Source organism: Brachycentrus maculatus, unplaced genomic scaffold (assembly GCF_059751285.1).
Source record: "Brachycentrus maculatus isolate JH-2025_06_01 unplaced genomic scaffold, ASM5975128v1 h1tg000196l, whole genome shotgun sequence".
Taxonomy (NCBI): domain Eukaryota; kingdom Metazoa; phylum Arthropoda; class Insecta; order Trichoptera; family Brachycentridae; genus Brachycentrus; species Brachycentrus maculatus.
The window spans coordinates 1,651,562-1,675,207 of NW_028280947.1; the positions used below are offsets into that span (position 1 = coordinate 1,651,562).

A 23,646-nucleotide genomic window follows, 5' to 3' on the forward strand; every position below is an offset into this window, starting at 1 on the left:
TTCTTAATTTGGTGAACTCCATTTTTGGAGTTAAACTCTTTCTGCGACATCTACACATCGAGATTCAAATTTTATAGGCCCTCGAATTTATAATATGCTCCCACAAGAAACATTATGTTCAGTTGGAAATAAATTCAAAATGCACACAAAAGAATGGCTCCTAAAAATTGGAAGATCCCAGCTGGAGCAGCAAATAAAGGTTTGTGTGTGATTAATCTATGTGTCAGTGTTTTATAATTATATAATCCTATTTTCTAATTTTATAATATTACTCCTTTAGATTTTACTTTCCTTTTAGTTAAACTCTCTATTTGCTTTCATTTTGTAATTATTATTTCATATTATTTCAGTCTTACCACTTTTATATTATCATTAAAAATATATAAAGCTGTATTATAAAAAGAATAAGCATACCCTGCCTACCTCAGAACAGGTATCTCCAAATACCTAGTGAGGATAGACAGTGTCCAAAAAAAATATATATATATATATGTATATATATATATATATATATATATATATATATATATATATATATATGTATATATATATATATATATATATATATATATATATATATATATATATATATATATATATATACTACTACTACTACTACTACTACCATCACGCCGTTTCCCCGCAGGGGTAGGCAGAGAGGATGGAACGCCACACTCTTCTGTCCTGACATACACTCCTAGCCTCCTTCACATCCATACATCTAGTCATACATGCCCTCCGATTACGCAGACTTTTGACACCGCCAGATTTTAGGTTCTGATTGATCTGATCGTGCCAAGTCTTTTTCGGTCGTCCACGTTCTGTTTTCCCTCTCACATTCGCCACATATATTTTCTTAGTCATTCATATATATATATATATATATATATATATAATATATATATATATATATACGTCTTCGTTGGAATTTGAGATCAGAATATTTTCTTCTTCCGTGTGTGTCATGTCAGGTCTCCCTTACGTCAACTATCACTTGAGAGTAATTGTCCTTGTTTCGGGCAGCTCTAAACAGCGTCTCGATTGGCCCTGATCCCCGTCCAATCTCGTATATTCTGGAGCCAGGAGATCTGTCTTCTGCTCACATCGCTCACTCCTTTCAACGTCATATATCGAAAATCGTAAATATTCAGTTGTGCATGTTTTCGGAATGCCCAGAAAATGTACTATATCCCAGCAAAAGTGGCATATTTTTAACTTAATATTTACCCGCTACAGGGCAGAAAGTGTTGGTGTTTGCATTTTGAAGAAAATGTATTGATTAATTATTTCTGTAAATATACAAATTATTTTTAAATGGGGAAAAAACCAAAGGTTTTAGCTAAAAAGATCCGTTGCACAGTAAAAAGTTCAATAAGTGGCTTGATATTTATTTTTAATACATTTTATTAGAGTCTTTAACTTTAAGAACGATCTCCTAAAAATCTAGTTTTTTGAAAAATATTAAGTATATTTAAAAAAATAATTAAATAATACATTTTTTCAAAATGCAAAAAACAACACTTTTTGCCCTGTAGCGGGTAAATATTAAGTTAAAAAAATGCACAACTGAAAATTGTCGATTTTTGATAAATGCCTTTGTTGAAAGGAGTGAGCGATATATTCCCGTTTAATTTCTAAGTCGTATTTTATACGAATGTTTAGTAACAACGTCGCTCGTAGATTAGTTAAGTAATCTGGGGTAAAATGCTGTCCCACCAATAAATATAAGTAGAAAACTTAAGGTTCAATTTCAGTTATAAAATAGTCGAAATATGGTAAAGTAAACCTAACAACTGAACTGGTTTCCAATAAAACCGAATTCTTACGCGTGCTCACATACATACAGGGTGACCACGAGGAACGGGACTCATTGAAAAAATAAAATTTGATTAATATAAACGTTCTGGAGGTCCCGGGTTCGATTCTCAGGGGGGGTCAAAAAAATATAAGTGATTTTTTCACTGTAATATTTATTTAATATTACACTGGACTGGTACCTGAAGCGGAGGGCTGATCACCTTTCCTTCATGTGTAAACGATCGAGATAACACTGCGTTTATATGACGCAGTGCCCTATGCACCATTGGGGTGCGGATAAAGGTTTTATTATTATTATTTAAATAAAATAAAATAAAATAAACTAAAAATAAAAATAAAATAAACTTACTTACCATCATGCCCTACTCAGGCTTCAACTTTGTAAGTTTAATAGCCTACATCTACTTGTGAGTGTATTTATTATTTATGTTTAAAGTCAGTATAAATTCATTTAATTCTCGGGTGAAAATTCTAGGTAAAAACACTCACTATTTAAAATATTTTAAAGGGGGTCGAACATTAAAATTATGGTCTACTAACTCCACAAATGCTTAAAAATATAGATCCATTGTATTCTATCTCAATTTATTGATAATTATTTTTGACTTTGCTCAATGCCAAGTTCTTTATTCATTCTTTTTAAAATTTTCTTGAGTAAATTAAGCTATTTAATTTTTCACTTAAATTACACAGAAAATACAAAAGAATGAATGCTACTTACAATAAATATGCTTATGGGAACCACACTAATAAATGATAAAATTTTGTGGAATGTAGTAAATAATTACTGAATTTTTTTAAAGTTATGTTTAATAATATTTTGTTATAATGCTTTTTATCAATTCAATTTTTATTATTGCTTTAAAGGCTTGAGTTTAAACAATTTAACGATTCTAAGCTAGCATTGAAGTTGCTTAGATATATGATTTTACTTGTAAGATTACATAGGATATCGTTTTTCTTGTGAGATTACATAGGATATGCGTTTACTTATAAACTGATATGCCTTTACTTATATACTAGGTAAAGTATCTTACATAAGTGTAAATATATAAATGTATGTTTACATCATCAACCACAATTATTATAACTACTCATATAATGCCAAAAACTGAGTAAAGTTATCATAAAATAGATGACTTATCTAATGAACTAACAAACTGTCACGCCACTTCTCCGCAGGGGTAAGCAGAGATAAAAAGAACGCCGCACCAATCAGCCTTTGTGAATAATCTAGTAAAAAACATAAACCATTGATGAAATTTTTGGAAAATAACAGTTCGCGAGATTAACGGTTAATAAGACTAGAACACAAATAATAAAGTTACAAAAAGATTATTTTAAAATAATCAAAACTAACAGAACAATATTTTATTATTATTATTATTTCAAAACATATTACATACATAAGTCATATATACATATAATATTCCCGATGAGTAATTTCTATTGTATTTCTCATTTTGGGACATGGGATTAAGGTTAACAAGACTGGAACACATATTTGTGTTATTTATTATTATAAAGTAACAAAAAATATATTTTTTTAATAACCAAAACTAATACTAACATGGCTAAAAATAAAAACAATAAACAGGTTTAACAAATAGGCATAAGAAGCATATTTAAAAGAAATAAATGAGAAAAACGTAAGGCATTGAGCTTTATTTCACAATGATTAAAGAAAACACTTCGTTTTTTACCACTTGAGTTTTATTATAGACTACATGTTTCAGAAGTTAAACTTCCATCATTCAGGTCTGTATAATAACAAAATTTTATTTTTTATTTTTGAGCTTTATTTTTGTTCAAAATCGTCATGTTCTTGGTCACCGTGTATTTCCATTCGAGTGACCTCAGGTGGTAGCTTAATTCGCCCGAATATTTGGGTGGAATCTATAATCCACCGCTTACGATATAAGTGGGTGATATTTTACATTCAAGATCGGTTTTATCCCCGTCACTGTATTGGCTATACGGCTGTTTGTTATTTTCGAGTATTTCATAACAATAGGCGCGTCTTGTCCCAAAGCCTCCAGCTTACCTCCCTACATATGTATATAGCCTTTTACATCTCCCGTATTTGAGGGTTGTCTTTTAAAATTGATAATGTTAATTTTACAACATTTTGAGTGTGTCCAAATACTTGTTCACGAATCTGGATTATCTCCAATTATATTACACCATCTCGCCAATAGATGTCACTAGTGAAATTCTAGTGATTCAAGCACTATGTTTCGAAATTGAACCGTATATATTTAACCATATATCGCTCACTTCTTTCAAGAACGTCATAAATAAAAAAAACTTGATTTTTCAGGAGAACGTTTTTAAAATTTAAAAATAAAATTAAATGTATTAAAAATAAATATCAAGCCACTTATTGAACTTTTTACTGTGCAACAGATTTTTTAAGGTAAAACCTGGTGGTTTTTTCTCCATTTGAAAAATATTTAGTATATTTTTAAAAATATGAAACAATACCTTTTCTTCAAAATGCAAAAACAACATTTTCTGCCCTGTAGCGGGTAAATATCAAGTTGAAAATATGGCTCTTTTGCTGGGATATATTACATTTTCTGGGCATTCCGAAAACATGCACAACTGAAAAATGACGATTTTTGATTTACGACGTTCTTGAAAGGAGTGAGCGATATGTACAAAATATTCAATTGCGAAACATAGTACTTGAATCACTAGAATTTCACTAGAGACATCTGCTGGTCCCATTGAAAGCGTACTTAAAGTAAAACAAGTATTGTATTACTGTATGTACGCTTATTATATACTTAATAATTTAGTCGTTTAGTTTTTTTACACGTCTAACTTATTCGCCATTATCTGCAAATCAATTTTAAATAATTTCTTAAAATCTAAATTATTTCATTTATTGAATCAGCTGTCACTTTGTTGTAATATCTAACTTATTTTTTATTTTAAACTTTAGTTTGAAAATACTACTATTTATGAAAATCTATTGTGACACGTGTTTCGATGCATTTGCTTCATTATCAAGTATTGTAATTGTATTTTGTATTGTATATTGTATATTGTATTGTGTATTGGTGCTAATCCTAAATTGTGTCCGTTGAAGGATGTAGAGAAGGAAGAAGCTGTTTCTGTTTTTTATCAGTGAAAACATGAACAATAGGGGGGAGGCTTTGGTCATTGTTATATTGTTAACTATGGGGCTTATTATAAATACTATTTACATTAAATTTTATCGTTTCAAATACATAATACCTTTGGACATTCTACCAACTTATGAGATTACAAATACAATGCTTCAAATAATGTTTAAAATGACTCACAGCAACACCATACCGATTTTTAACAAATAAATTCATAATCATAATACACGAGGACATAACAAAATACATGTGGAGCCGATGAACAATACTCAATTTGGAGTAAGGTCCTTAAATTATATTGCCAATACCCAAATTAACCAGCTGCCTGACATATCGCTCACTCCTTTCAAGAACGTCATAAATCAAAATACTTGATTTTTCAGGAGAACGTCTTTTAAGTTTAAAAATATAATACAATGTATTAAAAATAAATATCAAGCCACTTATTGAACTTTTTACTGCGCAGCAGATCTTTTTAGGTAAAACCTGAAGGGTTTTTCTCTATTTGAAAAATATTTAGTATATTTAAAAAAATAAATAAACAATACCTTTTCTTCTAAATTCAAAAACAACACTTTCTGCCCTGTAGCGGGTAAATATTAAGTAAAAATATGCCTCTTTTGCTGAGATGTAGTACATTTTTCTGGGCTTTCCGAAAACATGCACAACTGAAAATCGTCGATTTTTGATTTATGACGTTCTTGAAAGGAGTGTGCGATATATAAAATAAAACCCATTCGGGGATCCAAAATAAATGATCTGAGAAGATACTTAATGGAAAGATATATATATGTAGTGATTAGTCATATTTTCTTATTTTGTTTTTACACTTTTCTCATTTGTTTATTTTAAATATGCTTCTTACCCTATGTTTTTCTCATTTGTTTCTTTTAAATATGCTTCTTGTGCCTATTTATTATACCTGTTTATTTTTTTTATATTTTGCCATGTATTAGTATTAGTTTTGGTTATTTAAAAAAAATGTTACTTTATTATTTGTGTTCCAGTCTTGTTAACCTTAATCCCATGTCCCAAAATGAGGAATAGAAATTACTCATCGGGAATATTATATGTATATATGACTTATGTATGTAATATGTTTTGAAATAAAATAAATAAATATTCAAGTTTATGATTTTTCACAGGTGACAATGATGCTGAATGCATCGAAATACGTGGAATAGATTTTTTTTAAACAGTGGTGTTTACCGAGTAAAACTTAAATTAAAAATATAAATTTTAGTTACGTTCCCATCCCTGTAACTGTATATGGTTTTATTTGACGTAAACCTTCATACTCCCCCCTTCTTTCTCATACTCTCAGCCATCTAAAAACATATATACACACACAAATAGTATATAGTATATGCCTCCTACCGAACTCATCTGCGTTTTAACTGAAAGGGAAATTCTCACCCCTAAAGCGAAAGGGACGTTTTCCACGCCCATTTCTCGAGTGCACACTAGATACTGGTATCTACTTTTTGGTTTAAGGGTCACGTTTGACTTTTTAAATTTTCACTCTGAGGCCCGTAGAGAAAATTGATAGCTGTGTGCGCCTGTATTTTTCCATTTAGTGACCGTGAAAAGTTAGGTGTAGCGAAAACGCCCTCTCTCGTGCTCGGTGAGACTGGTGACTAAAGTAGCATATTTTTTAAATAAATTAATCAAAAGACGCTGTATAAAGGCATTATCAGCCGTTTTAGTGCTGAGATTTTTTTAAGTATGGCTGAAATTGCTGAAGATTTTTTTTTGTTGTAGTTAAAACTGTCAAAATATGTTTTTCTTTTATTATTTACATATTTTTGTATTTTTTTGTTGGTATAAGTGGAAAGTATTAAATATCAAAAGATGCTGTAAGATTTTTGTAAAGGAATTTTCAGCCATTTTTTTTATACGTATGCTGAAATTGCTGAAGACATCTTGCAAAGGCATTAGCAGCCATTTTAGTGCTGAATTTTTTTCGTGTATGCTAAAAAAGCTAAAAATATTTTTTTGCAAATGTGCTCATTTTTAGTAGGCGTATACAAAACCGACAATATTTTTGTCAAATATTAACCGATTTTGGTATATTACGTCACACGATTTTAGTATTTTATTATATTACCGATGTCAAAAGTAGCATATTTTGTAATACATTAATAAAAAAAGCTGTTTGACTTTGCAAAGGCATTATCAGCCATATTAGTGCTGATTTTTTATCAAATACTCGTTTGTATGCTGAAATTGCTGAAGACTTTTTTGTTGCAAAAATAGTCCCTTTTTGCTAGGTATGTACGAAATCGACAATGTTTTTCCTGAATATCGACCAATTTTAATTTTGTTTTCGTATTTTGATCATCATATGAAACTACTCTAATATCAATAACATTTTGTAATAAAGGTTTAGTAAAAACGTCTTCTCACGTGTACGTGCCCGCTGAGACCGGTGACAAAAGTAGCATATTTGTAAATAAATAAATCAAAAGACGCTGTACAAAGGCATTATCAACCGTTTTAGTGCTGAGATTTTTGTGGATGTGTGCTGAAATCGCTGAAGACTTTTTGTTGGTGTTGTAAAAATGACAAAAAAAAACTTTGTTGGTGTTGTAAAAATTGTATTTTTTGTACAAAATCAATAAAATCACTTATATTTAACCCCCCTGGGATTTAAACCCGGGATCTCCAGAACGGTAGCCAAGCGTGCTTGACCTATAATATAATATTTCATGACATATGATATTTCATACTAACGATAGATATTTCATCTGAAGTGGATAATACACCTAAAACAAATATAACACGAATACGCCTGTACAGATGTTACGCAACTCTGTTGAATTTTTAATTAGAAACAATGTACATAAAGTCCAATAAGTGTGCATGTCTTTTTTTCTTTTTTTCGTAGGGGTGGGTCTCACCCCACGCCTTGCCACCCTCGTTTTGTAGATATTACTGCCTACCTCACTAATACAGGCATCCCGCGGCTCGCGTTCGCTCCTCAGTCGCTTCGTCGCCGCCGTGCTGGTAGCATCGCTCGCGAACGAGACGTTTCAGGAGCCTGAAAACCTGAAAAAACTTGAACAAATACAAACAAATTTCACTCGAATCAATTAGATTTTCAATTAATTTTCAACTAGTGTCAATTCGGCTCAATCATAACTATCAAAATTCGTCAATTTGAGATTGTCAATCAGGTATTGATAACTGATAACGAAGCGAGGATTATGCGAATACGAAATCGTTGTGTTAAAAGTTAGAGTGAAAATAAAAAAATAAAAACTGTTTATTGTTTAAACATAAAATATTGCAGTGTTGTTCATTAAAAAAATATATAAAAATAGTGGCGTTTAAATAATTAGAAAATAAAGCTTAATTTTTATTTCATTATTACTACTTATTTCGTAGTGTGTGGATACAGGTAGGTAATTTAGTAATTTATTATTATTATAAGGTGTTTTTTGTGTCATTTTGTTGAAAAAACGTCACAGCAATGGCTTTAAAATTGTATAAGTGATAATACATTTTATTTATCAATTAAAAAAAATACTTAATAATTTAATATTAACATAGATATATGGATACAGAAACCGTTTTCCGTCATGAAATTTAGGGTCTTGAAAAATATTTGTAGCATTTGAAGATGGTTAAACCATCATACGATTTTAATGGTAAATACGCAATATTAAAAAAAATAATTTAATAATAAATTGTCATAACTAAATATTTACGAGTATATATATACAGAAATAATTTTGCAATTATTAAGTGTCTTGAAAAATATATGTAACGTATTTAAATATGGTTAAGCCTTCATTTGAATAACCTGCGTTGAATATACAATATAAAAAAGTACCATAAAGAGAACTAAGAATTCAATAAATTTATTTATTTTTTATAATTTTTAAAAGATTATCACTGCAAAATAAAGAATGAACGCTCTTTTAAATAAAATAAATTTGAATATTAAATATGTTTATCGATCACAACTCTATTATATGTCATTAATTTCTTTACCATAATATGACACTTTTTGGTGACATTTCGATATACGTAGGTACCTACTTTATTTCGAAAATTTAGCTGAATTTAGATTTTAATCATTGCCAAAATATGACGTTTTTGGTAATATTTCGTTTTACGCACCATATTGGATACGATGATTTAACTAAATTGATATTTCTATCAATATAAACGAATTTTATTCTTTTACAAATTAAATTTAACATGCCATATATAATTATTTAGTTAAAAAGTTATATTTAATAAGTAAAATTAAAACAAAAATGGATAGATTTTACCACAAATTCGAATCAATTGATGAAAATCGAGAAATTCTAATTACTTTTTGATAAGGTATTATTATCAGATACGTTTTTATGGATAAGTTAAATTATGGAAAGCTTTGGAATTTTCTAGATCCAGTTTTCCTTTCGGTATCACGCTGATAACCCTATTTCACGTTATATTATGTCATTTACTTAAAGTCTAATTAAATTTTATTTTATTCGCTATATCCATATAATAACTTTTACGATCTAAATTATTTTAATTATTTTAGAAAAAACGTTAAATATCTGACTTACAATGAGCTGCAAGCTGCGAACAAATCAGCACATAAAGTTTTTCTTATCCTTACTCAATTGTGCATAGGGCACTGTATCGTTTCGACACGCTGTCTTCTTGAAAGTTAATTACATAAAGGCAAGGTGATCGGTCCTGTGGGCAGTGTGATATTAAATATAAATTTAAAATAATAAAACTGATGTAAATTTTACCTATTTAATATAAATTTTACTTGGTAAATACCGCTTTTTATTTAAATCTAGTGTGGCTCGTGTTTCGATGCATTCCGCATCATTTAAAAATACCGTATGTGAAGCTAAGTCCAAATTTTATAGTTATGTCCTTATGAGACGTTGAAGGATGAAGAGGGGGTAGGACCTGTTTCTTATTTTCATTAATTCTACTTCTTTTATATATATATTTTTTTAAACTTTTTACCTTTCAATACCTATTTTCTTTTTAAGCCCATATCTTAATTTCGAAGCAAAACTTTTTATTCTATACAAAAACGGTGTTTTAACACGTTGATTGCCGACCTGAATTTCAGGAGATTCAAATTATTATTTTCCTTTAAATTTTCTTTATTTTTTTTTAACTGTGTTTCTATAACTTTGTAAAGTGTGTCTTTAGTTTCAATAATAAAATAAAACCCTTGTCCGCACCCCAATGTGCATAGGGCACTGCTTCATATGAACACAGTGTTATCTTGATCGTTTACACACGAAGGAAAGGTGATCAGCCCTCCGCTTCAGGTACCAGTCCAGGGTAATATTGAATAAATATTACAGTTAAAAAATCACTTATATTTATATGACCCCCCTGGGAATCGAACCCGGGACCTCCAGAACGGTAGCCGAGCGTGCTGACCATTACACTACAGATGCGGACAACGGACTTAGTTTTAATATTATCAAAGTAGGTTTAACATAAGGACAATATTTTTAATGCGGTAACGCGTGATCGGCCATCGGCTGACGTGCCGGATCACGAGTATATGCGTGAAAGGCAATCAACGTTTTAAGAAAAAAAATAATGACGTCAAATGTTACTTCGGTTTAAAGAAAATCAAGTTGCGATGATGTGACGTATGTTTGGCCTTAAGGTGACAATAAAATCACCACGTCTTAAATACATGTCGTTTGGAGAGTTTCGTCGTTTGTAAATTCGTCACTGATAATAGAAACGGGATTAAGGTCCTGTCCAGGGGTGGAGAACCTTTTCATTTCTAAAGGCCGCATTCATTTATCTCAATCGTCATGAGGTCGCAGTAAAGAAAACTCTGACAACCCCCCATAAACCAAACATTCTCAATTCCCAGTGTAAAGTAGTCAAAACATTTTTATAAAAATCTTTAAAAAAAAAATATATTAAAGATCAAATTTAAAATTTCTTCTTAAAAAAAGGTTATACATATCGCAGTCATACAGGAAAAAGTGACCAAGTGCATTTTTCGCAAAAAATTGATCATTGATTATTTGATATCTTGCTAGTTAAATATTGCCCTTGAAAAAAATCCCAAAGGATTTTAAACTTGGAAGTTTAATATATTGAATTGTTAAAAATGACTAACTGCATTGATGTTTATTTTCTTACCAAGCAAAAGTGACTTGAATGCCCTCCTGAACATTTTATGTTTTCTTAGTTTGTGACTTTCTCCTGTACGACTACGATATGTATATTATACAGTCCGTCGACTGCTTTTCAAGTTGTAAGGACATGAACATACAGAAACTGATTTTTTAAACAAAAAATATTTTTACATACATGTGCAGGTCCCAACCAAAAAGTTACTATTTCCAATATTGCACGAATAATCCTTTGAATGCAAATATGTTCTGTTTACGTTATTTTATCGACATCTTAATTAAAGTTGCGACAAAACATGACCAATCCTGTGTTAAACCAGTATGAAATCATTAAATCGCACCAAAACGTAACAATTTTATAAGCCAGAATTCCTGATTACTTAAAATCATTTATAATAGAAATGTTACGTTTTGGTGAGGACCTCCACACACGGAGTTGATGTTAGTAGCAAGAACGATGAAAAAGAAGATACATACATATATCTGATCTCCTAAATCAAATAAAGTTTAGCGTGCGTCGAAGAGGTGCTAGGCAAAAATCTATATTCGCAGTATTTTTACATAATGCATACTATGCCATGTTCCCTCCGATTCCGCGGCTTCATATGTTAATCAATGCTTTTAAAAGTAAAGATTTATTTAATATATTGTTATCCACCTTGAAGTCTGCGCTTTCTCGGAATTTCTTCTCCGTGTTATAATGGATAAATGTAAACGTTGTGTTTCACTCTCTCTCGCTGCTTGCTGATAGTGTGTGAAGGAGACGTGTATTCACCAGTGCTTACTATATGTTATTTTTTTATTATTTAAGACTTTTTGTTTCTCTATTAGTGTATTTTTATATTAGATACTGTATAAATGTATTATGTTAAAGGCATTAGCCGTTCAATAAATATATATATATATGTATATATATATATATATATATATATATATATATATATATATATATATATATATATATATATATATATATATATATATATATATAAATATATATGTATATCAACTGGTGTAACCAATAGACCGCATGTTCCCACCGCTGATCTAGACTGTATGCCCAAATCACTGTTTATTTTTACGAGTTAGTTAAATATGAATCTGGCCGGCTAGTACTACATATAATACATAACAAGATATGTTTCCTAAATTCGAAATGAAACCTTTTTACGGTTGATGTGCCATTTTCTATACGGTGGAATTTTCCGATATTGATTTTTCCATATCGCTATTATTTCACCTTGTATTCTTATCGTATATTCCCACGTCTCACCAGGCATATTACGTCGCTACTTAGGCGAGGAAAACAACGTATCTCTTTTACGTACTTGAACCTTCGAAGGGTTCTCACGCACGTAGAATATTTGTTACCTGGGCTGGAATCACGGGGAAAGATAACGTAGTGTATGGGTGGCTTTCACTTTACCTTCGTTCGGTTGAAAACAAACCTACATTCAATTTCTTTTTCCTTTCATCTAAGATTGTGATCGACGACTGGTTTGATAATGTCGAAGTCATCTATGAAACACATGTGAGATTAAGGATGTACTCACAAATAAACAAAGTGATCCTATGCATATTTATATATATATGTATATATATATATATATATATATATATATATATATATATATATATATATATATATATATATATATATATATATATATATATATATATATATATATATATATATATATATATATATATATATATATATATATATATATATATATATATATATATATATATATATATATATATATATTAGAATATGACCATTAAATCTTTTTTATTTGTCAAATAATAATAAATTACTGACAACATTTTGAGTGTGTCCAAATGCTTGTTCAAAATTCTGGATTATCTCCAATTATAGTTATTTTTCATATTATTTTTTGACATCTCATCAAAGATGAAGAAGAAATATGGAAGTCTGGGCATTTACGGGGCTGACGACCGTCATAGGCTGGTTTAAGTGATCACTTTACACATTTGTAACATTCACCAATTCTACCCATTATTGACAACCACACTACTAAAATTTTTGGAAGTTCTATATATATATATATATATGAACCAATTTCGTGACGTTATTCTTGATTCCTTAGAATTTCACTAGAGACGTCTATTGGTGAGATGAAAAGAAGCTTTTTTACTGAGCAGAAACTCTTATTAGTATGTGAGATCTGAAATATAATCTTGAATTCGGATGAATTTGAAAAACAAATAATTTTTATTTTTCAAATAATAATAAAATAACTCTTATTTTCAGAACCATATATTCATTTCTAAGAAAAAAATATTTTTTTCTCTACGAAAACGGTGTTTTGAGCATAATGCAATTATGTTAAATGTTAATAATAATAATAATAAAACCCTTATCCGCACCCCAATGGTGCATAGGGCACTGCGTCATATAAACGCAGTGTTATCTTGATCGTTTACACACGAAGGAAAGGTGATCAGCCCTCCGCTTCAGGTACCAGTCCAGGGTAATATTGAATAAATATGACAGTGAAAAAAACACTTATATTTATTTTACCCCCCTTGGGAATCGAACCCGGGACCTCCAGAACGGTAGCCGAGCGTGTTGACCATTACACTACGGAGGCGGACATGCTAAATGTTACCTGGGTTTAAAGAAAATTATATTGTCAAGTATATGATATTATATTACGATTTATATGTCATATAATTGATACGTTCATTATAACATACGTAAGCTCTTGGCAGTATGTAAGCATTTTATTTAGCAGAGACTCTCATGAAAATGTTTTCCCGAATTATCTTAAACAATGGAAGACGCCTGAAAAAATTTTTTAAACGTGTAATTGACCTGTTAGTTTAATTGCAACATTTTGAGAGCATCCCAATGTAGAATTTGTGAATAAGGATTTAGACACACTTAAAACGCTGTGAACTAACTTTTTTAACGAGTTATTTTATTGAAAAAATATATTCGAGTCGGTCGACATACCATATTGCTAACATTAATTGAAATAAATTTAAGCATCGCTATTTTTATATTTTCCATTTTTTAATAGTTTATATTTTTGATATCGTTCGTTATTTTATATTATCAATTCGTCGGCAGTTCTCGTCAGAACTTTGGGACGCGGATCTGACTTGGGAAGATGCAAGGGAGCTGGCAGACAACAGAAAAGCCTGGAGACAGTTTGTGGACTCCATTTGCTCCACCTAGGGAGCGGATATGGTTTAATAATAATAATAATATCTTTTTTTTGACATCTCATCAAAGATGAAGAAGAATATGGAAGTCTGGGCATTTACGGGGCTGACGACCCGCTGATATATGAACCAATTTAGAAACCATGTTCTTGAAACCTTGTTCTCTTCACTGGTGAAGATCTAGTGGTTCAAGAACAAGGTTTCTAAATTGGTTCATATATATAGAACTTCCAAGAATTTGAGTAGTGTGGTTGTCAATAATGGGTAGAATTGGTGAATGTTACACGTGTGTAAAGTGATCACTTAAACCAGCCTATGACGGTCGTCAGCCCCGTAAATGCCCAGACTTCCATATTCTTCTTCATCTTTGATGAGATGTCAAAAAAATAATATGAAAATAACTCCTGTAATTGGAGATAATCCAGATTTTGTGAACAAGTATTTGGACACACTCAAAATGTTGTAATAATATTATCGTTTAATTATGCAGAGTCAATATCTCACTCGTATTTTTTTAAACTCTTTTACCATTTTTTTATTATCGATTTGCGAATGTTAATTGCTGGTTTTATTGCTGCAACGTGCTGTCATTTTTTCCATTAATGTTGAAATAAAACGACAATAGAATCGATAATACTTTAATACCAGCTTCTTTTGTTGACAATGATTGAATATGCGTCAAAAATGATCACTCAAATTGGTTAAACATAGGTTTGTGGCGTTTTATTGAGTGTACACATACATACTTTAACTATGTAATATCAATTACAATGTATGTATATCAAGAAGTAATGTACATATCGCTCACTCCTTTCAAGAACGTCATAAATCAAAATTCGTACATTTTCAGTTGTGCATGTTTTCGGAATGCCCAGTAAATTTACTATATCCCAGCAGAAGCGGCATATTTTTAACTTAATATTTACCCGCTACAGGGCAGAAAATGTTGTTATTGCATTTTGAAGAAAAGGTATTGTTTAATTGTTTCTAAAAATAAACTAAATATTTTTTAAATGGAGAAAAAACCTTCAGGTTTTACTTAAAAAGATCTGTTGCACAGTATAAAGTTCAGTAAGTGGCTTGATATTTATTTTTAATACATTGTATTATATTTTTAAACTTTAAAAACGTTCTCCTGAAAAATCAAGTTTTTTGATTTATGACGTTCTTGAAAGGAGTGAGCGATATGTGAACATGAAGATATTTTGGATAAGGTGATGTTTAATTATGATTCGAATTTTGCATTAATTCAGATTCAATTTTTGCATTCATCAAGATTCAACTTTTGCATTAATTAAGACTCTATTCCTGGAGCTTGCGTTGGCAGTTTCGCCTCGGCTAAATACGAAAATTGTACAATAATAGGTCCATAATCTGAAAGCCAATTAGTGTTGCCATATCGAGTTTTGCGTGTCACAGTCAAGAGCGTGCACATTCGAGTTACGTAAATTCGTGAATAGATTATCGGCGTGGCAACATCTGTACGTGATGCCTCGCTTCCTATGCATTTTATGACGTCACATTTGTTACATATTATTTGCAGCTTACCCCTTCACGAAGAGTAAAATTTCAATAACTATTCGTGATATACAACATTTTGAGTGTGTCCAAATACTTGTTCACAAAATCTGGATTATCTCCAATTACAGGAGTTATTTTCATTTTATTTTTTGATATCTCATCAAAGATGAAGAAGTATATGGAAGTCTGAGCATTTACGGGGCTGACGACCGTCATAGGCTGGTTTAAGTGATCACTTTACACACGTGTAACATTCACCAATTCTACCCATTATTGACAACCACACTACTCAAATTCTTGGAAGTTCTATATACATGAACCAATTTAGAAACCTTATTCTTGAATCACTAGAACTTCACTAGAGACATCTATTGGTGAGATGTAAAGATGTAGATTCAAGAACAAGGTTTCAAAATTGGTTCATATATATAGAACTTCCAAGAATTTGAGTAGTGTGGTTGTCAATAATGGGTAGAATTGGTGAATGTTACACGTGTGTAAAGTGATCACTTAAACCAGCCTATGACTGTCGTCAGCCCCGTAAATGCCCAGACTTCCATATTCTTCTTCATCTTTGATGAGATGTCAAAAAATAATATTCATGATATATTTGTTTATATATTTTACTATGACGTAAGACGTGAAGCTCCTACCACCAAGACAACAGGTCGTGAGCTACATGATTTTTTTCCATATCCGCTCCCTGTATGGACATTTTCGCTCCAAAAAAAGAATAAATAACTAATTTTTAACATCCAGTAGCGTATGGCTGAATTTTATCATCTAAATAAAATTAGTTGCAATGAGTTACGAATGAGATGTAATTCAAGCACTTTGAAATTTATAACCCGACTAATACTGACATCACAATTGAATTTTGAATAAAATACCTTACTTGTTTTACCAATGGTAAGAGATTATTAAACATTTACTTAGGCAAAAACACTAGCTATCTCGCTAGAGGCATGAATTAATACATTTTATTGTTTCTAAGTTAGCAGTGAAGTAACTTACGTGTTTGATTTTGAGTGCAAAAAGTCCTAATAAGTGTTATAATCTTTTCACATTTCGCTCACTCCTTTCAAGAACGTCATAAATCAAAAAACTTGATTTTTCAGGATAACGTTTTTAAAGTTTAAAAATATAACACAATGTATTAAAAATAAATATCAAGCCACTTACTGAACTTTTTACTGTGTAACAGATCTTTTTACGTAAAACCTGAAGGTTTTTGCTCCATTTGAAAAATATTCAGTTTATTTAAAAAAATAATTGTACAATACCTTTTTTTCAAAATGCAAAAACAACATTTTTTGCCCTGTAGCGGGTAAATATTAAGTTTAAAATATATCTCTTTTGCTGGGATATAGTAAGTATGTACATTTTCTGGGCATTCCAAAAATATGCACAACTGAAAATTGACGATTTTTGATTTATGACGTTCTTGAAAGGAGTGCACGATTTGTGTCCCTTTGATCTTCTCGCCTTTGATTAATAATAATTATTCTATTGGTAATTTTGTAATTGTTGATAAATAAAAAAATGTCTTCGTTTGCGCGTTTCCGTCTTCCTCATCACAAGTGTTCCAGTACCGTTAGCAGTAACAATATATTTTTAAAAGGTGTTGGCAAGTACCTCGAGAATCTTGAGATTTGATCTTACAAGATGTGAGTACGTTGCCGACTTTATCCCGGAGCAGTAATCCGGTCTCCCGACTTTGAATGTTGTATGCGCAGAGTAAAAACTCGTGTCAGATTTTCCGACTAAGTGTCGACTTCTTGCTTCCATCCGTTCATGAATAATTCACATACTACTTATGTGCCGAGCACGAAATTCCACCAAAGGAAGTGACTTCCTAAATACCGTTAAACGTTTGTGAGGAAGCGATTTAAATTAACCCAGTATTATTTTATTTATTGTTTCGGCATTAACTTTGTGGTAAGACATGTTACAATGATTAAAGAAAACACTTGTTTTTTACCACTTGAGTTTTATTATAGACTACATGTTTCAGAAGTTAAACTTCCATCATTCAGGTCTGTATAATAACTAAAATATAAAATATTTAAAAAAAATCAAATCCAAAAAAAAACAAATTCTAGTCATAATTTATTAAATAATATATTGTTTGAAAATTCTTCACCGTTGCTTTCCATTTTTCCTTTGTTTTCAAACTCCGCCCCTTGACTAACCCTTTCCTTTACTTTCCCCTCTCCTTATTTATAGAACAATTTTAAATTTTATATTTTAGTTATTATACAGACCTGAATGATGGAAGTTTAACTTCTGAAACATGTAGTCTATAATAAAACTCAAGTGGTAAAAAACAAGTGTTTTCTTTAATCATTGTAACCCAGTATTAGTTTATTTCGACAATATACCAAAATTTGAGTCTATTCAAATTTTTGTAGAGTTTTCCATTAAACTGTCACTATTTTTTTTTAAATCTTCGTGTTTCACGAGTTTCGATGCACCCCGTATCATTTTCAAACACCGCATGTGATTGTTGTTAATCAAGATAAAATTATTCAGGCAAACAATAAAATGCATTTTTAAAAGAAAAAGATCTGAAATGCGGTGTCAATCTTGGCGATTCCATCAATAAAACTTCTAAATATTCTAAAAAAAAAAACAATCTAAATATTTTTAATTTAAGTTTTACTTGGTAAATACCACTCATTCTTTAATTTCATTGTAACATGTCATTCGATGTACTTCGGATCATTTTCAAACACCGTATGTGAAGCTAAGTCTAAGTCATCAAAGATGAAGGAGAATATGGAAGTCTGGGCATTTACTAGGCTGACGACCGTCATAGGCTGGTTTAAGTGATCACTTTACACACACCAATTCTACCCATTATTGACAACCACACTACTCAAATTCTTGGAAGTTCCATATATATGAACCAATTCAGAAACATTGTTATTGAATCACTAGAACTTCACTAGAGACATCTAATCTATCGGTGATATGTCAAAAAATAATAGTTTTTGATAACCCTAATCCGCACCCAAACGGTGCATAGGGCACTGCATCAAATAAACGCAGTGTTATCTTGATCGTAAAAACATAAAGGAAAGTTGATCAGACGTCCGCTTCAGGTACCAGTCCAGGGTAATATTGAATAAATATTATAATGAATAAATCAGTTATATTTATTTGACTCCCCTTGGTAATCGAACCCGGGACCTCCAGAACGGTATTCGAGCGTGCTGACCATTACACTACGGAGGCGAACAATATTTTATTATATATAATATTTTATTGAATAAAATGCAGCTCCTGACCTAGTTCATTGTTTGATAATGTCTTAATAAAACGAAACGCGTCACGTTTTAACATATACATAAATAAATGTAGAATTCAATCCAATAAACCTTGTTTAATTTTGGATATATTAATTACCCAACAATTCAAAATGCAGTTCCACCAAGAAATGTCAGTACAAAGCTTAAACCAGCCATATTAATTAAAAAAAAACTCTCCGCAGTCTGCCGATAGAGTTGGACTATATCCGTGTTTGACTTTTTACCCCTCGCATTATGTAAGTAGACTGAGAACTAAGTACCTACCCTTGTTTCATAAGACCAACTTAACAAATTGACTATGAAATTATACAAACTTTGCTCGTTTGGACCTGCTCCTGTTCTATTTCCAGGCTGTGTGAGACCTTATCTTTGCATTTTTATCAAGCAGAAACTTATCTCATTCTTTAGAGCAAGGGTGGCAAACTTGCGGCAAGCGGGCCGCGTGCGGCCCTCCGGGTGTCTACTTGCGGCCCGCGGAGCATTTCACATATTTTTTCTTTAAGTGTACACAAAACCTCCAAAAGAACATTGCACCGTGCGTAGTTCGTATCATATTCCATATTTGGAAGTGTTTCAGTATCGTGACAATTTCAAGACCCATATAATGACGTCACGTAGTAAAGACATTGGACCAAAGAAGAGAAGAGTAACAGAAGAAATAAGTTTTCGGCTTATTTTTAGTATTGCCTAACTCTAATTTAATAAAAATGTTTGCTTCTCATTTTCGTTGTATCCTCAATAAAAAATAAGAAAAAAATATAAAATAAAAAAATAAAAAATAAAAAATAAAAAATATATGTATATATATATATATATATAGAAATATATATATATATATATATATATATATATATATATATATATATATATATATATATATATATATAGAAATATATATATATATATATATATATATATTTATATATATATATATATATATATATATATATATATATATATATATATATATATATATATATATATATATATATATATATATATATATATATATAAATATATATATATATAAATATATATATATAAATATATATATATATATATATATATATATATATATATATATATATATATATATATATATATATATATATATATATATATATATATATATATATATGTTTGCTTTAAATAATAGAAGAAATGTTGTTTTGCGGCCGGGTACAAAATGTCATTTCTAAAATCTGGCCCAGTTGCTGAAAAGGTTGGCCACGCATGCTTTAGGGCTTTCTTTGTATTGCATTTTAAATTGCCGGATTATTATCTAATGAAAGTTCTTCTTTTTTTAACCCTCATCCGCTCCAAATAGTGCACAAGGCACTGCGACGCGTGGACGAAATATTATCATTGCTCTTTAATTTTCCCATCATAGGCTGATTTAAGTGATCAATATACATTTATTTATTTCAAAACATACGACACACATAAGTCAAATATATAATATTCTCGATGAATAAAATCCATTACTTATTTTGGGATTTGGGATTAAGGTTAATAAGACTGAAACACAAATTGCCTACTCTTTTCAACAACGTCATATTTAAAAAGTCGTCAATTTTCAGTTGTGCATGTTTTCGGAATGCCCAGAAAATTTACTATATCCCAGCAAAAGTGGCATATTTTTAACTTAATATTTACCCGCTACAGGGCAGAAAGTGTTGTTTTTGCATTTTGAAGAAAAGGTATTGTTTAATAATTTTTTTAAACATACTAAATAGTTTTCAAATTGAGAAAAACATTCAGGTTTTACCTAAAAAGAACTAATGCACAGTAAAAATGTCAACAAGTGGCTTGATATTTATTTTTAATACATTCTATTTTATTTTTAAACTTTAAAAACGATCTCCTGAAAAATCAAGTTTTTTGATATATGACGTTGTTGAAAGGAGTGAGCGAAATGTGATACACTCTACTTATTTATCATCCATTGTTTACTTTGTGTAATACCACTTTTATAAACACTTATTCATGACTACCGGTTTCGTAAAATCATTCCATCATCAGGTCATTAAAATAAAATTATTACGATTTGTCATTTGTATGAAAAAAAAATATTTTAATTTTTACACAAACCGTAATAATTTTATTTTAATGACCTGTTGATGGAATAATTTTCCGAAACCGGTAGTCACGAATAAGGGTTTATAAACTGGTATTACACAAAGTGAACAATGGATGATAAAGAGAGTGTTTTATTACCATACCATAAATTTATCAATGCTTTTAATATACAAAACAGATATGAAAGTTTAAAAAAAAGATAAAAAAAAATAAACACAACTAACACAGGGCAAAATATAAAACAATAATTGGTTGCTTACCTTCTTCAATATTTTCAAACGCAACCATCTTTGAAGTGATGTTATAATGCATTGTATTGATGGCCTTATCTTTGTACTTATGTTATATTTACATTCTCCATGTCCCTGAAGATATAAATGAGGCATTTACAATTAAAATTTAAGTATCTGTCTTTGTGTTGTTATTTTCTACGTAAATCTTGCATCGTAAAACTATAAACTATTAAATATGCGTTCTTGAATGTTTTCCGCAGATACTTTGTGGCACATTTTATAATATCTTAAAAAAATAATTTACTTTGTTTTCACCACTTTTTTAGTAATACAATTTAACCTACCGGTTTCTACAATACCTTGTCATCATCAGGGTTTATTTTTTATTTAATTTTTAGTTAATTTAAAATCTACATTTCAATTAGTTATTTTTTATTTTTATTACTTTTCAACGTCATCAAATAATTTTTTGACATCTCATCAAAGATGAAGAAGAATGTGGAAGTCTGGGCATTTACAGGGCTGACGATCGTCATAGGCTGGTTTAAGTGATCACTTTACAGACGTGTAAAATTCACCAATTACCCACACTACTCAAATTCTTGACAGCTCTATATATATATGAACCAATTTAAAAACATCGTTCTTTAATCATTAGAACATCATCCATCAAGAAAAGAATGTAAGGTTGAACGAGGAGTAATTGAAAAGATTAGGAAGAGTTCTTTGCGGTGGTATGGACATGTGAAGCGAATGGATAGCGAGGGAATGACTAAGAAAATATATGTGGCGAATGTGAGAGGGAAAACAGAACGTGGACGACCGAAAAAGACTTGGCACGATCAGATCAATCAGAACCTAAAAGCTGGCGGTGTCAAAAGTCTGCGTAATCGGAGGGCATGTATGACTAGATGTATGGATGTGAAGGAGGCGAGGAGTGTATGTCAGGACAGAAGAGTGTGGCGTTCCATCCTCTCTGCCTACCCTTGCGGGGAAACGGCGTGATGGTAGTAGTAGTAGTAGATTTAAAAAAAATTCACACCTCTAAAACAATTTTCTTAAAATGTATTTTAATGTTTTTATTTTATTTAAAACAAATAGATAAGTGAAAATTCGCGTTTTCATTTAAAAATCGGAGTTATCCAGAATTTATTTCGTGTTTTGAGACGGTCTGAGCGCAAGTCCGGTATGTAACCTCTGACCTTTGTATCAGTCTACAGAGATTACACCCACTTTGCTACACACGTATTGTAATGTATACATACGTACATACAGCGTTTATTTTATCGGCAGGTAGAGACATCTTGTTTACACGAAATAACGTATGTTGAAAATACTATTGTAAATGTAACTTTATATTTCAGAAGTCAAAATGAATTTTTTTGTATGCGAAAAAAACGTAATTATAGTTTACTTATTTTAATTCTCTGCGATAATTTTTGTCCGCCTCCGTAGTGTAATGGTCAGCATGCTCGCCTACCGTTCTGGAGGTCCCGGGCTCGATTCCCAGGGGGGTTTAATAAATATAAGTGATTTTTTCACTCTAATATTTATTCAATATTACACTGGACCGGTACCTGAAGCGGAGGGCTGATCACCTTTCCTTCATGTGTAAACGATTGAGATAACACTGCGTTTATATGAAGCAGTGCCCTATGCACCATTGGGGTGCGGTAAGGGTTTTATAAAATATAAATTATATGTACAAAAGGTTTATATCTATAAACCTTTTGTATAAACCATTTAGTGGATTTCTGTTTCTTCTAACTAAAAAAATGGATACTTTTTATCTGTGTTGGGATAATCTAGTGTGGACCAATCAGGAACTTCTCGGCATTTGTTCATTGCTGGGAAGAAATCAAGTAAAACTCTTATAAATCACCTTAAAGGTCATCGATTTGATGATAACTTTACTCTGTTTTTTTTTCTGTATTTAACTAACTAACTAACCATCACGCCGCTTCCCCGCAGGGGTAGGCAGAGAGAATAGAGCGCCACACCACTCTGTCCTTGCAAACATTCTTCGCCTCTTCCACGTTCATGCATCTCCTCATACATACCCGCCGATCGTTACGACTCCTAACCTGACCACTTTCAAGTATTTGACATACCTGATCGTGCCATGTTTTTCTCGGTCTTCCTCTGCTTCTTTTCCCACTAACGTTCGCCTCATGAATTTGTTTTACCGTTCTTTCCTCACTCATTCGTTATACTTGTCCAAACCATCTCA

The 23,646-nt window shown here is 30.9% G+C and overlaps 1 protein-coding gene across 3 annotated transcripts in view; it reads left to right on the forward strand.

Moving 5' to 3' along the window:
- Positions 1–23,646, forward strand: part of mtd (TLD domain-containing protein mustard) — a 315,010-nt gene that overhangs the window by 22,565 nt on the left and 268,799 nt on the right. The window contains exon 1 of one of the 3 annotated variants that reach the window (XM_088263103.1): positions 7,932–8,349. The exons of the other annotated variants lie outside the window; for them this stretch is intronic. The gene's annotated coding sequence lies outside the window, so the exon portion shown is untranslated. Of the gene's footprint in view, positions 1–7,931; positions 8,350–23,646 lie in introns of those variants that run through there. 3 annotated transcript variants of the gene reach the window in all.